The sequence below is a fragment of the Chelonia mydas genome, chromosome 9, assembly GCF_015237465.2.
Source record: "Chelonia mydas isolate rCheMyd1 chromosome 9, rCheMyd1.pri.v2, whole genome shotgun sequence".
In the NCBI taxonomy this organism is placed as follows: Eukaryota; Metazoa; Chordata; order Testudines; family Cheloniidae; genus Chelonia; species Chelonia mydas.
Window position 1 is genome coordinate 46,835,257 of NC_057855.1, and position 13,675 is coordinate 46,848,931.

Sequence of the window (13,675 nt, forward strand, 5' to 3'; positions counted from 1 at the left end):
CATTTTAAAGTACCTTGGTGTAAGGAGTTGTTACATTAGCATTTTGTACTAAATTAACAAGATCCCAGTTAAATTAACTTTAACAGCTTCCAGAGACACACACATCTTGAATCTAACTTCTCGTTTGTTTTTCCCTAGTCTACATCCTAAAAAAACACTTCTATCCATAGCAGAGAATGACTGACATGGAACTCTGCTGCTTCTGCAAATAATGCTTTGCTATCTGAAGCAGCTGAATGAAACTGACTAGGACTGTATCAGTTTCACAAGGCCCTTGCAGCTCCAGCCAGCATAAAAATCAAAGAATTATTGTGATCCCACCTCAAATGTAAATCTCTCCCTAATCAATATTAATGGGAAAATAGATCTCTCCTAAATATTTCTGATCCAAGATAGCCTCCAATTCCACTCACTTCCTATCTCTTCCATTACGGCTCATGAGATGAATTAAAAAACAATAAACATGCCTGTCAACCTATCAGTTTCCCACAGCCAAATTCCAGTTTAAAATTAAACTTCCTCTTTATGCCATACATTAATTATCACAATAGGAGATCAAACACTGGAAAATGCATATGCAACTGTTGGCAAATGAATATTCACCTAGAAACATTATTTTCTTTTCAAGATCTTCAGAAAATACACCCCTTTTATAGAGTGCAGCATACATCTAGCCCTACCCAGACTTTGCCCAAACAAAAGTGGCATCAGTAACTAACAAGGAACAGTTCGGCCACATTTAATTCAAACCAAATGGGTCAGAATGCGCCTTTCAAATAAGGAGCTGCCTCTTGCGGCAGGGACACAGCATGCAATACTCCATCTTAAATCCAGGGGATGTCTACACTGCAGCGGGGAGCATGGCAGCGTGGCTACTGTGGCTTGGGCTGCAGTTCAGGCTCTCAAGCCAAGGAGGTCAGGTGGGCTGAGAGCCTAAGCTGCAGCCTGAGCTGCAAGGTCCACACTGGTAGCTGGAGTCTCTCTACTCGGGCTAGGAGGCTCGCTCCCAGCTGCAGTGTAGACAGATCCCAAATGGCTTGACCTGCACAACAGGTAAGTAATAAACAGAATTAAGCATCATACCTATTCACACATTTTTAAAGACAAATCCTTCCTTGGCTCCTTGGTTTTTTTTTAATTACCCCAGTCTGTTAAGGATGACTCTAGAATGGAAAGCCAAAGGAGCCTTCCTTCTTGCCCTCAACTGGAGCCTAGGCCACAGTGAACCCTGCCATAGATAGGAAGGTAACTGTCAAGAGAAATTCTTCAAACCTTTTTGAGGGTGTGTCTTCACAGCTCTGTTCGCTGAACTGCTGCAGTTCAGCTAGCCAAGCCAGACTGAGAGCAACTACGCTTCAAAACAACATTTGTTACATGCTGATTTGACTAGCTTCTGGGGAGTTGTAACTTGAGTTGTTGCATCCTCACTGCATTACTAGCTGAAGCTACAGCCCACCTACCCAGTGGCACATTAGCCACTGGGCCGACGGGGCCCATGCCCAGGAGCCCCAGCCAATTGGGGCGGCCACAGAAAAACAGGTTCCCCCATGCCCCAACCCGCTTGCGCTCCTGCCTGGGAGCAGGGTTGGGGCACGGGGTTTTCCCCCACAGGAGCACCAGGGCGGGCAGGGCAAGTCCCCATGCTGCGCCCCGACCCTACTCCCAGGCAGAGTGCCAGTGGGGGTGGCCGCAGGGGGGGCTGCAGGCAGAAGGGGTAGGGAGGGCCCCCCACTTGCTCTGGCTCATGGCCCACAAACCCAAATCTGCTCCTGCACCTACCTCCTTCCCCCCTTCCATTCCTTACAGGCCAGTTAGCTTGAGCCTAAAACACACTTACATCGAGATAGACAGTTTTGGATGTGGATGGTAGTCAAGTTAGAGGTAAAAAATGAGTTGCAACTTGAGCTAACTGTGCTGTGAAGACACACCCTAAGACTACAGAAATACTGGCCACCATTTCCAGACTGCTGTTAGAAGCAGTGTGGAGTTTATAAAAGACCACACATATAAAATATGCAAGGATAAGCATGGACACAAGAGTAGCTGAACGGTTATTCTCCACCACAGCTGCAGAAGATACAGACATCTTAAAATATCCCTCTGTCACTTTGCAACTGCCAGATTTCAGGGCAGGGACCTTATTTCCTGTTTTTCTGTAAAGCACCCGTACACTTCTGGGGCCACTGTAAAAATAATAAAATATTGACTCTACATACATTAAACTTGCAGTCTCACTGCCATGAACATCCTTTCAAACGAGTGGAAAGTAAAGACATGACTGGTACAGTCACCCATGCTGGAGAAGTGCAATACTTGGACGTTTCTTTCCTTTTTTAAATTTAAAAAAAAAAAAGTAAAATCACAGAAATGTCGGGCTGGAAGGGACCTTGAGAGGTCATCAAGTCCAGTCCCCTGCTCTAAGACCAAGTAAATTTAAACCATCCCTGACAGGTGTTTATCCAACTTGTTCTTAAAAACCTCCACTGATAGGAGTTTCACAACCTCCCTTGGAAGCCTATTCCAAAGCTTAAGTACCCTTACTGTTAGATAGTTTTCCCAATATCTAACCTAAATCTCTCTTGCTACAGATTACTTCTTGTCCTACCTTCCAAGGCGGACGTGGAAAACAACTGATCACCATCCTCTTTATAACAGCCCTTAACGTATTTGAAGACTTATCAGGTCCACCTCAGTCTTCTTTTCTCAAGACTACACATGCCCAGTATATTCCTCTGGGACTTCACCTTCCTCTATAAGTTCTCAAAGATAATTGCTAAAAGTTCCATGAGTGATTCAGCTGGTTCCTTATGTAACCTAGGATGAACTTTATCAGGCTCTGCTGATTTGAATACATATAGCTTACCTAAATATTCTTTAACCTGTTCCTTCCCCCTTGTTGTTAATATTAATTGTGTTAAGTATCTGATCACCGTTAACCTTTTTAGTGAAGATTGAAGCAAAACAGGCATTAAACACCTCAGTCTTCTTGATGTCATCCATTATTAGCTGTCCTTTCCCACTAAGCAGGAGACCTACACTTTCCTTCATCCTTCTCTTTCTCCTAATGTACTTGAAGAACCTCTTCTTATTGCCTTTTATGTCCCATATTGGCTTCTCATTATTCTGTCTACCTTTCGTTTGCATTGGGATAGTTTACAGTTTTGCCTTTAATATTGTCTCCTTGAAAAACTGCCAGCTCTCCTGAACTTCTTTTTCCCTTAGATTTTCTTCCCATGGAATCCTACCTTTTTTTGAAATCCATTGTCCTTATTCTGCTGCTTTTATTCCTTCCTTTCCTTAGAATCATGAAATCTATCCAGTATCATCAAAATATCTAGTATCAATTTTTTTGTATCCTCTTAAAAGAACAAAGAATCTGAAATATTGGCCCAGTAGACAGAAGCATTGAAGCTGCTTTTGGTAACAGACAGCCCCCCCAACCGGAAGCAAATACTCACCAGCAACTACAAACCACACCACAGAAACACTAACCCAGGAACTAATCCCTGTAACAAACCCCGTTGCCTTCTCTGTCCCCATATCTACTCTAGCGACACCATCATAGGACCCAGCCACACCATCAGAGGCTCATTCACTTGCACATCTAGCAATGCGATATATATCATCATGTGCTAGCAATGCCTCTCTGCCATGTACATTGGCCAAACCGGACAGTCTCTACATAAAAGGATAAATGGACACAAATCAGACATCAGGTATGGTAATATACAAAAGCCAATAGGAAAACACTTCAATCTCCCTGGACACTCAATAACAGATTTAAATGTAGCCATACTTCAACAAAAATACTTCAAAAACAGACTTCAAAGAGAAACTGCTGAGCTACAATTCATTTGCAAACTTAACACCATCAATTTGGGCTTGAATAGGGACTGGGAGTGGCTGGCTCACTACAAAAGCAATTTTCCCTCTCTTGGTATTGACACCTCCTCAACAATTATTGGGAGTGGACTACATGAGTAAATTGGCCTTCAATTGGCCTCTCCACTTGTAAGGTAACTCCCTTGTCTTCATGTGCCAATACATATTTATGCCTGTATCTGTAATTTTCACTCCATGCATCTGAAGAAGTGGGTTTTTTACCCACGAAAGCTTATGCTCAAATAAATCTGTTAGTCTTTAAGGTGTCACCGGGCTCCTCGTTGTTTTTGCTTTTGGTAAAGGTTCAATTCTGGGGTCTCAAACTTCCTGCATCTCCACAGAGAAACTGGTCCAATGAAGAGTGTGTGTGTGAGTGTGAGGCAGGGGCTGATGTCGGGGTTTCCTCCTCCCCCATCTCAGGACAGGTTGCTTCCAGCGGCTGTCTGAATTTATGAGACAGCATGCCAACACACTCACTCTCCCCCAACACACACTGTCTGTCCCCCTGCCATACACACATGCTCCCTGTCACAAACTCTCCCTCCCCCCCGACTTCAGTTGAAAAGCAGCTGGCAATCTAGTAGGATGCCCATGGAACAATGGGATTGAGAAACCTGCATCATGTGATGCTGTACCTGCCCCATGAGGCACTGCAAAAAAACCCCAACATTTTGGGGGGGAGGTATAGCTCAGTGGTTTGAGCAGTGGCCTGCTAAACCCAGGGTTGTGAGTTCAATCCTTGAGGGGGCCATCTAGGGATCTGGGGCAAAAACTGGGGATTGGTCCTGCTTTGAGCAGGGGCTTGGACTAGAGGACCTCCTGAGGTCCCTTCCAACCCTGATATTCTATGATATAATGCAGCCATGATAAAATGCCAAAAGCCAGCATTGGGACAGAGAAATTTACATCTTAGGAGACAAAAAAAATGGGTTCTGTGTTTATATAGCACCCAGCAATATGGGGTCCTGGTCCATGACAGGGATTTCTAGATGCTACAATAATTAATTAATTAAAGGTATTTTCATATCTTATTCTGCTAGCCAAGAAATCACAGACCTGAAACTAGAAGTCTGGCACACAACTACAAGCCCAGAAGTGAGGACAAAGTTGTAAATAGGTTTCAGACAGCAAAATTCCCAACTTAATAACAGCTCCAGAGACACATTTATCTTGAGATTCTTGATGTCCTCAGCAATGTGAACTGACTGAATGAGTCTAAAATGCTTGCTTCCAAACCAAGAATCTCAAAGACAACTTCCAGTTTAAGTAGAAATCGGGTGATATTCAAGATTTTTGTAAAACTTCGTTACAGATTTTAACTGTAGCAGCTTTGTCTAATAATTCCTGTAAAAGGAGTATGAAGACCTAGTTTTGATATAACTATCAGCTGTGAAACAGTGAACAAGACTATATTTAAACAATATTGGTGACAAATAGGAACCCAGAAAACACAACAGAGGTATTTCCCTATCAGAATAGGCCAACAGTTCATCTAGTCCTATATGTAACCCGTCTCTCATAGTGGCTAATGCCAGATACCTTACAGGAAGGCGTATACCACTCATTAGGCTCCTAATTGCTCTCACATTGCCTAGTACACCAGAATCCTGAATGATCATCTACTAACACCTGGTCTACACCTAAAACTTAGGTCAACCTAGCTATGTCACTTGGGGTGTGAAAAATTCACATGCATAAGATACATAGTTCAGCTGTAGACACTGTTAGGTTGGTGGAAGAATTCTTCCCTTGACCTCGCCTCCTCTTCTCAAGGGGTGGATTTACTACAGTGATGAAAAACCTCCTTCCATCGCAACAGTGCCATTGCAGCACTTATAGTGTTGACATACGCTAACACGCAGGCAGGGGGAGTAGGCAAATCACAGGACTGCTCTTGGTGGAACAGGGAGCACTGAACTTGATGGAAAAACTGTCCCCACTGAGGAAAATGAGAAGAGGAGAGTGGTGCGGGGGGAAAAAAGGGTCCAAGAAGGCAAGTGGGAGGAAGGCCCCATCCTCAAACATTTGTATGTGCACATTTAAGCTTGAAATTTCAACCTGAAACTCACTAACTCACTCTCTCCTCCTCTTTGCCACATACACACATGGCTTGTCTATACTACTGGGATTACAGTGACATCGCTACGGCACCACAGCTATGACACTGTAACCGCCGTAGCGCAGACACACAATGGCAATGGCAGGGGTTCTTCTGTCACTGTAGGAACTCCACCCCGTCAAGCAATGATAGCTAGGTTGACAAAATACTTCCATTGACCTAACTGCATCTACACTGGGGAGATAGGACTGCAGAGCTGTGGTGCTCAGGGGTGTGGATTTTTCACACCCTTGAACGCCATAGCTATGTCCTAAGTTTTAAGTGTAGAGCAGCCCCCGCTGCTCCCCACAACACACTGAAGGGAGAGTAAAGGCCTCTCCCTTCCTTGTTAATGGGGGGGAGGGAGGGAGAGAAGACATACAGTGTGCCAATCTGCATCAGACTGCTGATTATCCAGCCTGATATCCTGCTGCCAGAAGTGGCTAATTTCTGATTCTTCAAAAGGCGGCAGTGGCCATCCACCCCCAAAAAATGCACCTTTCTAATCAGGGAATCACATACATTCATTTCTCACCATGGCAGTGATCAGCTGACACACTGACACATGAGATTTGGTTACCCCTCTCCTGGCAGACATCGCTACAAATGTTAATGGTCCGACTATTTTTTTAAGTTCCAGTTCCAGTTTTTGACTAACACCCTGGAACAGCAAATTCCACAGGATGATGCCGCACTATGTGAGTAGCACTTCCTTTTATTTGTTCTAAATTTACCATGCAGTAATGTCATCCACTGACCTCTTGTTCTCATATAATGGGATAGCACAAAAACAAGGGACTGATTCACTTTGAATGAGGGAGGGGATTGCTTCCCCTGAACAGTTTAAAAAAAATAAAAAAATCAGAAGACAGAACAAACAAACAGAATCCTGAGATTATTAATAACCCTTGTGTTTCTTGGCCTATTTTGAGGTTGGCAGAACTTCTGAGTAGTCAGGACCCTGAAGTGGCTCAAGGTTTATCATGATTGAACTATTATGTAAATTAAACCAGTTTGCTCTTCCTAAAAAGGGAATGCCAAATACTGATGCGGTTTGCTTTTTAGCCCGAGTGCTATGGGAGCTTTCTGGCATATGAATCTCAGGTTTGGTCCCTAAAAATGGGAAACTGTAACGCCTAGATTCATCTCCCTTAGCTAGCATTAGAACACAGTCTATAACAACACTGCTGGTACATAAGCAATTGCCTATTAAGGCCCAAGGTACTATGGCATCAGAGTTAATCAGTAGTGGCAAGGAATGTGCCATTCATTCTAGAGTCATCAGAATGAATGGGAATGACAGAAAAAGGCTTAAGGATGTTGGAGGGAGAGAAACTCTTATTCACTTCAGGCAGGACTCAATTTAGTTTACCAATACCACAGAGAATGTCACCACAACTGTCTACGGAAACCCCGATAAGTGTGTCACTTGTTGGAATCATAGCAGTTCGGTCAACTACTCCTGTGCAATCCAAGAAGATTCACAGATTCTCCAGTGAGTCTTTGCAGAACAACTTCCAGCTGAGGCATCTCAAATCCCATCACAGAAAACCTGTTCTTCAAGCATCCTATTCAAAATCATTGACTGAAGCCAGTGCCAAATGGTACGTCTACACTGGGTTTTAAAATCATCATCAGCAAATCTCAGAACCTGGGTACAGACTTGGCTCATGCTATGGCACTAAAACAGCAGTGTAGGGCACTTGGGCTCGAGCTTGAGCTCTGAGCCCATACCCATAGCGTCCCTGAGGCTAGATGCTGACACTACCTAACACCTTTTCAAGGACTCAGCATCATCTCCTGTACCTTTTCACCAAGAAGTCCATCCTCCAACCAGGTTTGCCATCTCCCTTCTGGCTGATGATACCAGTCAGGTCACCATGATACTGCTCTGTCCAAAGTTATCACCAGTTTAACTCAACTGACTTTTCGAGTGAGGCCAGTTGGCAAATGATGGAGCCAAGTGAGGAACATTCTCAATTTCACATTAAAAAACAGACTGGACTCCCCTGGATGTCAGTCCCCAGTGAACAGCTGTGAACCTCCAGATTAGAAAGCTAACCCAATAGGGATTCCCTGCCTTAGACCAAAATGTAAAAAGAAATCCTGCTACATTTCAATCTTTTTGTGTTTTCTTATACTGAGCCACTTCAATCCTTCCTCCCAGCAGTAAGAGTGAAGCCTAATTGTCATTCTCTGACCTTGCTTCCCTCAAAGGAGTCCTTACCCATTGACTTCTTCATTCGGGTTCTTCCCCAGTATTTCCTGGCTGCCCAGAAACTTCTCAGAGCTGAAGTGGCAACTTTGGCCAAACACAGTAATGATTCTGCTTCTAATCAGAGTGGATCTGGTAAGCTCAGTGACCACATGAGACAGAAAAAACAAGTTACAACTCTGGCCCAATCACAGAGCTGGGTTGTGAAAGACACAAAAGGAGTGACAGAGGAACATGAAATGATTCTGCTAAATATAGCTGTCCTGGTGCGATATACCGCTGAAGGTAGCCAAGAGTGGGCGTATGACAGGACCTGATAATTTTGGCTGCTTCCTTTTGCTACATCCTGTTCACACATGCAGCCCTGCACACAATTTTATGAACCCTGAATCCCCCAAGAGCTCCTAGCATATTCAAAACAGCCAGTGGTTTAATGTGCAAAGGGAGAGCAGAATTCCTTACTGCTTGAGGTCGAGAACCAGCAGCCAGAAAAAAATATAAACGGTTGGAGGCGGCGAGCAAGGAAGTTATGCTGATGCAGGTAAAGATCTTCACTTGATCGGCGATAGCACAGCTCGGGTGAGTGTCCATGCACAGGAGGCAGCTAGTGTCTTTGCTTTGTATAGTAGGCCAGGCTGTCTTCCTCATATACCCCTGACATTCAATGAAGGGATGTGTGATAGGTCCCGGACGACTGGAAAAAGGCAAATATAGTGCCCACATTTAAAAAAGGGAAGAAAGAGAACCCAGGGAACTACAGACCGGTCAGCCGCACTTCAGTCCCTGGCAAAATCATGGAGTAGGTCATCACAGAATCCATTTTGAAGCACTTGGAGGAGAGGAAGGTGATCAGGAACAGTGAACATGGATTCACCCAAGGCAAGTCATGCCTGACCAAACCTGATTGCCTTCTATGATGAGAATAACTGGCTCTGTGGATATGGAGAAAGAGGTGGATGTGACATATCTTGAACTTAGCAAAGCTTTTGACACGGTCCCCCACAATATTCTTGCTAGCAAGTTAAAGATGTATGGATTGGATGAATGGACTATAAAGTGGATAGAAAGCTGGCTAGATTGTCGGGCTTAATGGGTAGTGATCAATGGCTCAATGTCTAGTTGGCAGCCAGTATCAAGCGGAGTGCCCCAAGGGTCGGTCCTGGGGCCGGTTTTGTTCAACATCTTTATTAACGATCTGGATGATGGGATGAATTGCACCCTCAGTAAGTTCGCAGATGACACTAAACTGGGGGGAGAGATAGATATGCTGGAGGTTAGGGATAGGGTCCACAGAGACCTAGACAAATTGGAGGATTGGGCCAAAAGAAATCTGATGAGATTGAACAAGGACAAGTGCAGAGTCCTGCACTTAGGAAGGAAGAATCCCATGCACTGCTACAGGCTGGGGACCGACTGGCAAAGCAGCAGTTCTGCAGAAAAGGACCTGGGAGTTATAGTGGATGAGAAGCTGGATATGAATCAGCAGTGTGCCCTTGTTGCCAAGAAGGCCAACGGCATATTGGACTGTATTAGTAGGAGCATTGCCAGCAGATCGAGGGAAGTGATTATTCCCCTCTATTTAGCACTGGTGAGGCCACACCTGGAGTATTGTGTCCAGTTTTGGTCCCCCCACTACAGAAGGGATGTGGACAAATTGGAGAGAGTACAAAAGAGGGCAATGAAAATGATTAGGGGGCTGGGGCACATGACTTATGAGGAGAGGCTGAGGGAACTGGGGTTATTTAATCTGCAGAAGAGAAGAGTGAGGGGGATTTGATAGCAGCCTTCAGCTACCTTAAGGGGTTCCAAAGAGGATGGAGCTCGGCTGTTCTCAGCAGTGGCAGATGACAGAACAAGAAGCCGTGGTATCAAGTTGCAGTGCAGGAGGTCTAGGCTGGATATTAGGAAACACTATTCACTCTGAGGGTGGTGAAGCACTGGAATGGGTTACCTAGGGTGGTGGTGGAATCGCCATCCTTAGAGGTTTTTAAGGCCTGGCTTGTCAAAGCCCTGGCTGGGATGATTTAGTTGGGTTGGTTCTGCTTTGAGCAGGGGATTGGACTAGATGACCTCCTGAGGTCTCTTCCAACCCTAATATTCTATGATTCTAATATTACAGTGGTCCAGCCACTTATCAGCTACAGTTCCTGGAGCAGCTACAGTTGTAAAGTGAATATTGACAAACCTAAAAACAGCTAGTTATGTTTACCAGCAAGACCAGTAACTCATCAGGATAACATATTTCAAGCACGCTGCTGCTAAAGCTCATAATGCACAGTACTGATGGGACTGACTGTAAGGAGTTCCCTGGTGTATGGCAGATTCTCTGCTTGACATGCTGCTAAACCAAGGTATAAAGTGGACTAAGCATGGCTAAAGGAACTCCTGTTCCTTCAATGAATACGTTAATTCATAGAGCAGGCAATGAAAAAGGAAGCAGAAGCATAAACTTCAGCCTTGGATTAGCAATTTACACTTCAGATTAGGAGCATGTGTCACAGCCTTGGTAACTCAGCAGGCTGCTGTGTTTGGGTACTGCAGAATTGGACCTGTGCGCTCTTAAGCTTCCTTTGTTCTGAGTAGGTGCCCTGCACTGTCTCTTTCTTTGACCTCGCTGGCACACTCCCCGGGGATAGACTACATCACTCCTTCACAGAAACTGGACCTCGAGGTCCAGCTGATCTATACTCCCCAGAGTACCCCAATAGCAACAAGATAGCACAAGAAATCTACAGAGCCAAATAAACCAACACAACATCTATACTACCTTCCCTGCCTCAGTCTTCTCATCCCTCGAGCACTCTTTGGGATTCGGTCACCATTACCTAGGGTGTCCAGGATCCTCACTCCTGCCCACGGCTTCTCCTTTGAATCATGCAGTGTGTGCATCTCGCTCTCCTCCCCTATCCCACAGCAACCAGCTTCCTTCTTCCTTGGCTGGTCCTGCAGTCCAAAAAGGATCTTTGTGCTACACAAGCACACTCCTTTTGTTCCTCTTTCTCAGCCTCTGTGGTTTTTAAAGACTAGCACTAATGCCAAGTTTCATTGTTTCCCTTTTCTTGTGAAAATCCTCTGCTTCAAACCCCAGCCCACTGCAAAGAAGCTGGAAACAACTGTTTTCACATCCAGTGTGGCCATCCTAATGTCCTAATGTGCTCCCATCTGAATGGGAGCTATTCTTGTCCCTGGTCTGGAACATGCCACCATTCCTGATGGCACAGGGCTGACGCCACATTCACTGAGCTATTCAATGATACAGCAATTTCATAAATCAGCCAGAATTCATAAGCTGTACATAAACGGCTTCCCCAAACTGTCACAGTGTATCTCATTAATGTCAATTAGACAACTAAATTGGAGGCCGAGATCACAATTCTACAGGCTGGGATAACATGGCACGATTTAGGCAAGACTTTCTCTTTTGGGAAGCAAGAGGTGAATTCTGTTAAATTTTCATGCTTCAGAAGATGAGGGATTGAAGCATGGCTTCCTCCACACATCTCTGTCAATGCGCCTCTGTCCTGCTTTACAGTGCACCCTTCACACAGCTCTGCCAATGCACCCAAACACTGATGATCCAGTGCTGTGCTCCAAGAGAGTTCCGTGAATCAGAGCTTTCTGAAACTACCTATGTTGGAATGTTCCCAAATAGCATTCACAGCCTCATTCTGCCATACCTCTCCCCTCAACTCCAGATGCCACACTGACCATTCTTCATCCCAGACAGAACTCACCACTTTCACAGAGAAATGTAGTTATCTTTATAGTGAAAACAGCTTTTCCTGAAAATTGGATAGTTTCCACTTATGGAAACTACCTTTCATTTCCATCTGATAAAAGATGAGTTAATATTTTAAAGACCCTGCTAAAGCCTAAGCAATAAGATTTTTTTGTGGAGCTGCTCTCCCTAGATACCTGAATCCTAACCTGCAGCACCCTTGGTACTTTGACCCTGGACTTAGAGGTTTTTAAGGCCCGGCTTGACAAAGCCCTGGCTGGGATGATTTAGTTGATGTTGGTCCTGCTTCAAGAAGGGAGTTGGACTAGATGACCTCCTGAGGTCTCTTCCAACCCTAATCCTCTATGATTCTACACAGCTCTTAGACTTAACTCTGAATGGGCAGATTTCAGGCTAGACTAGTCCACAGAGGGATAAATACAATACACTGTGTTGCACTTTCTGGGACTAGATTCAATTAACTAGATGTGTTTCTCTTATGATATATACCAGAACTGTTAGGCCTACATGCAATAAATGCACTAGCCCCCTCCCTTTGATAGTATTTGTTGGCACAACATGTCTCCAGATAAAGTTTAATTTTTGTTTATTCTACATCATGATGTCTCATCTTCTTCCCTGATGCCGGAGTGGGAAAGCTGACAAGAAAGAGCATTCTCTGGGAAAATGACCATCTTTCATCCCAGGGTCGCATTCCTAAATGCCTCTAGAAGCTCTGTTCCTAAACAAGAGGCATTCCTGTTCCTGGCAGTCAGCGGAATGAGCACAGACGAGGGTAGATTCCTGGACTCCTATAATCAGAAAGGAAGTGTGTCGAAAGGTCCTCATCACTGGTCAGCGGGTAAAAAACTCAGTCAGTTCATATGGTGAAAATCTCTGCCTACACACTTATTCCATATAGCACTGGGAAAAGGCCCTTTCTTCCCTTTGTACTTCCACAGAACAAAGTCCTTTCAGAAAAAATGTTCCCAAACGGAACTACATAATTCTGAAATAAAGGTGCAGTTGGGAAGTTAAAGACATTTCAGAGAAAGCTTCCAAGTCATTCACCCAGAAGCAAATAATCATGAACTGAGGGACAAGTCAATACTCCCCATTGTTATAGCTACTGTCTTGGTGGTGTAATACCTGTCATGGCTAGCAGCTAATAAAATCTACAACTGAGCAGGACAAGACCTTGCCTACAGTAGGAAAATGATCTGTTGCTGACAGTTTACTGTTAGCAATAGCTCCCCACAACCCCTCATGTAAGTAGTGTTGAAAACAGGTTAGCTGCTAGCATGAAAGGAAGTACACTGTTTTCAGCATCATTACTGAAAGCATGACAAACCGAGTGGCTTACCACACTTAGCGTCACGGTGTTCAGGATAGTTTTGTTCTGTCTACAATAGCCATTAAACCATTTTGAACATCAGTAGAGGGGGGAACGAGAGGAGATCCTTTGCTGATAACTGTCAGCAGCAGGTCCTTTTCCTGGTTGTAGACAAGAGTGTGCATCTGCACAAGAAGCCCTTTTCTTCTACTGCAACTCCAGTTCAAAATTACATCTGCCACGTTCTGAAATGGCTTCTAGTGTCCCCCAGAATCTTCTTGCCTTTTCCTGCTGTTCAGGGATAGGCAGAGAGTTTGTAAACTCACTCAGGAAGGTAGATTAAACACAGGATATAATGCACTAAGGTTACCAAAGAGCAAACAAAGTAGAAAACAAAAGCTGCTAGTGTTCAGGCACAAGGGCAGAAAC

The 13,675-nt window shown here is 44.5% G+C and overlaps 1 protein-coding gene across 7 annotated transcripts in view; it reads right to left on the minus strand.

Moving 5' to 3' along the window:
• Positions 1-13,675, minus strand: part of DGKD (diacylglycerol kinase delta) — an 86,165-nt gene that overhangs the window by 38,519 nt on the left and 33,971 nt on the right. Inside the window, exon 1 of one of the 7 annotated variants that reach the window (XM_037908249.1) lies at positions 8,208-8,298. The exons of the other annotated variants lie outside the window; for them this stretch is intronic. The gene's annotated coding sequence lies outside the window, so the exon portion shown is untranslated. Of the gene's footprint in view, positions 1-8,207; positions 8,299-13,675 lie in introns of those variants that run through there. 7 annotated transcript variants of the gene reach the window in all.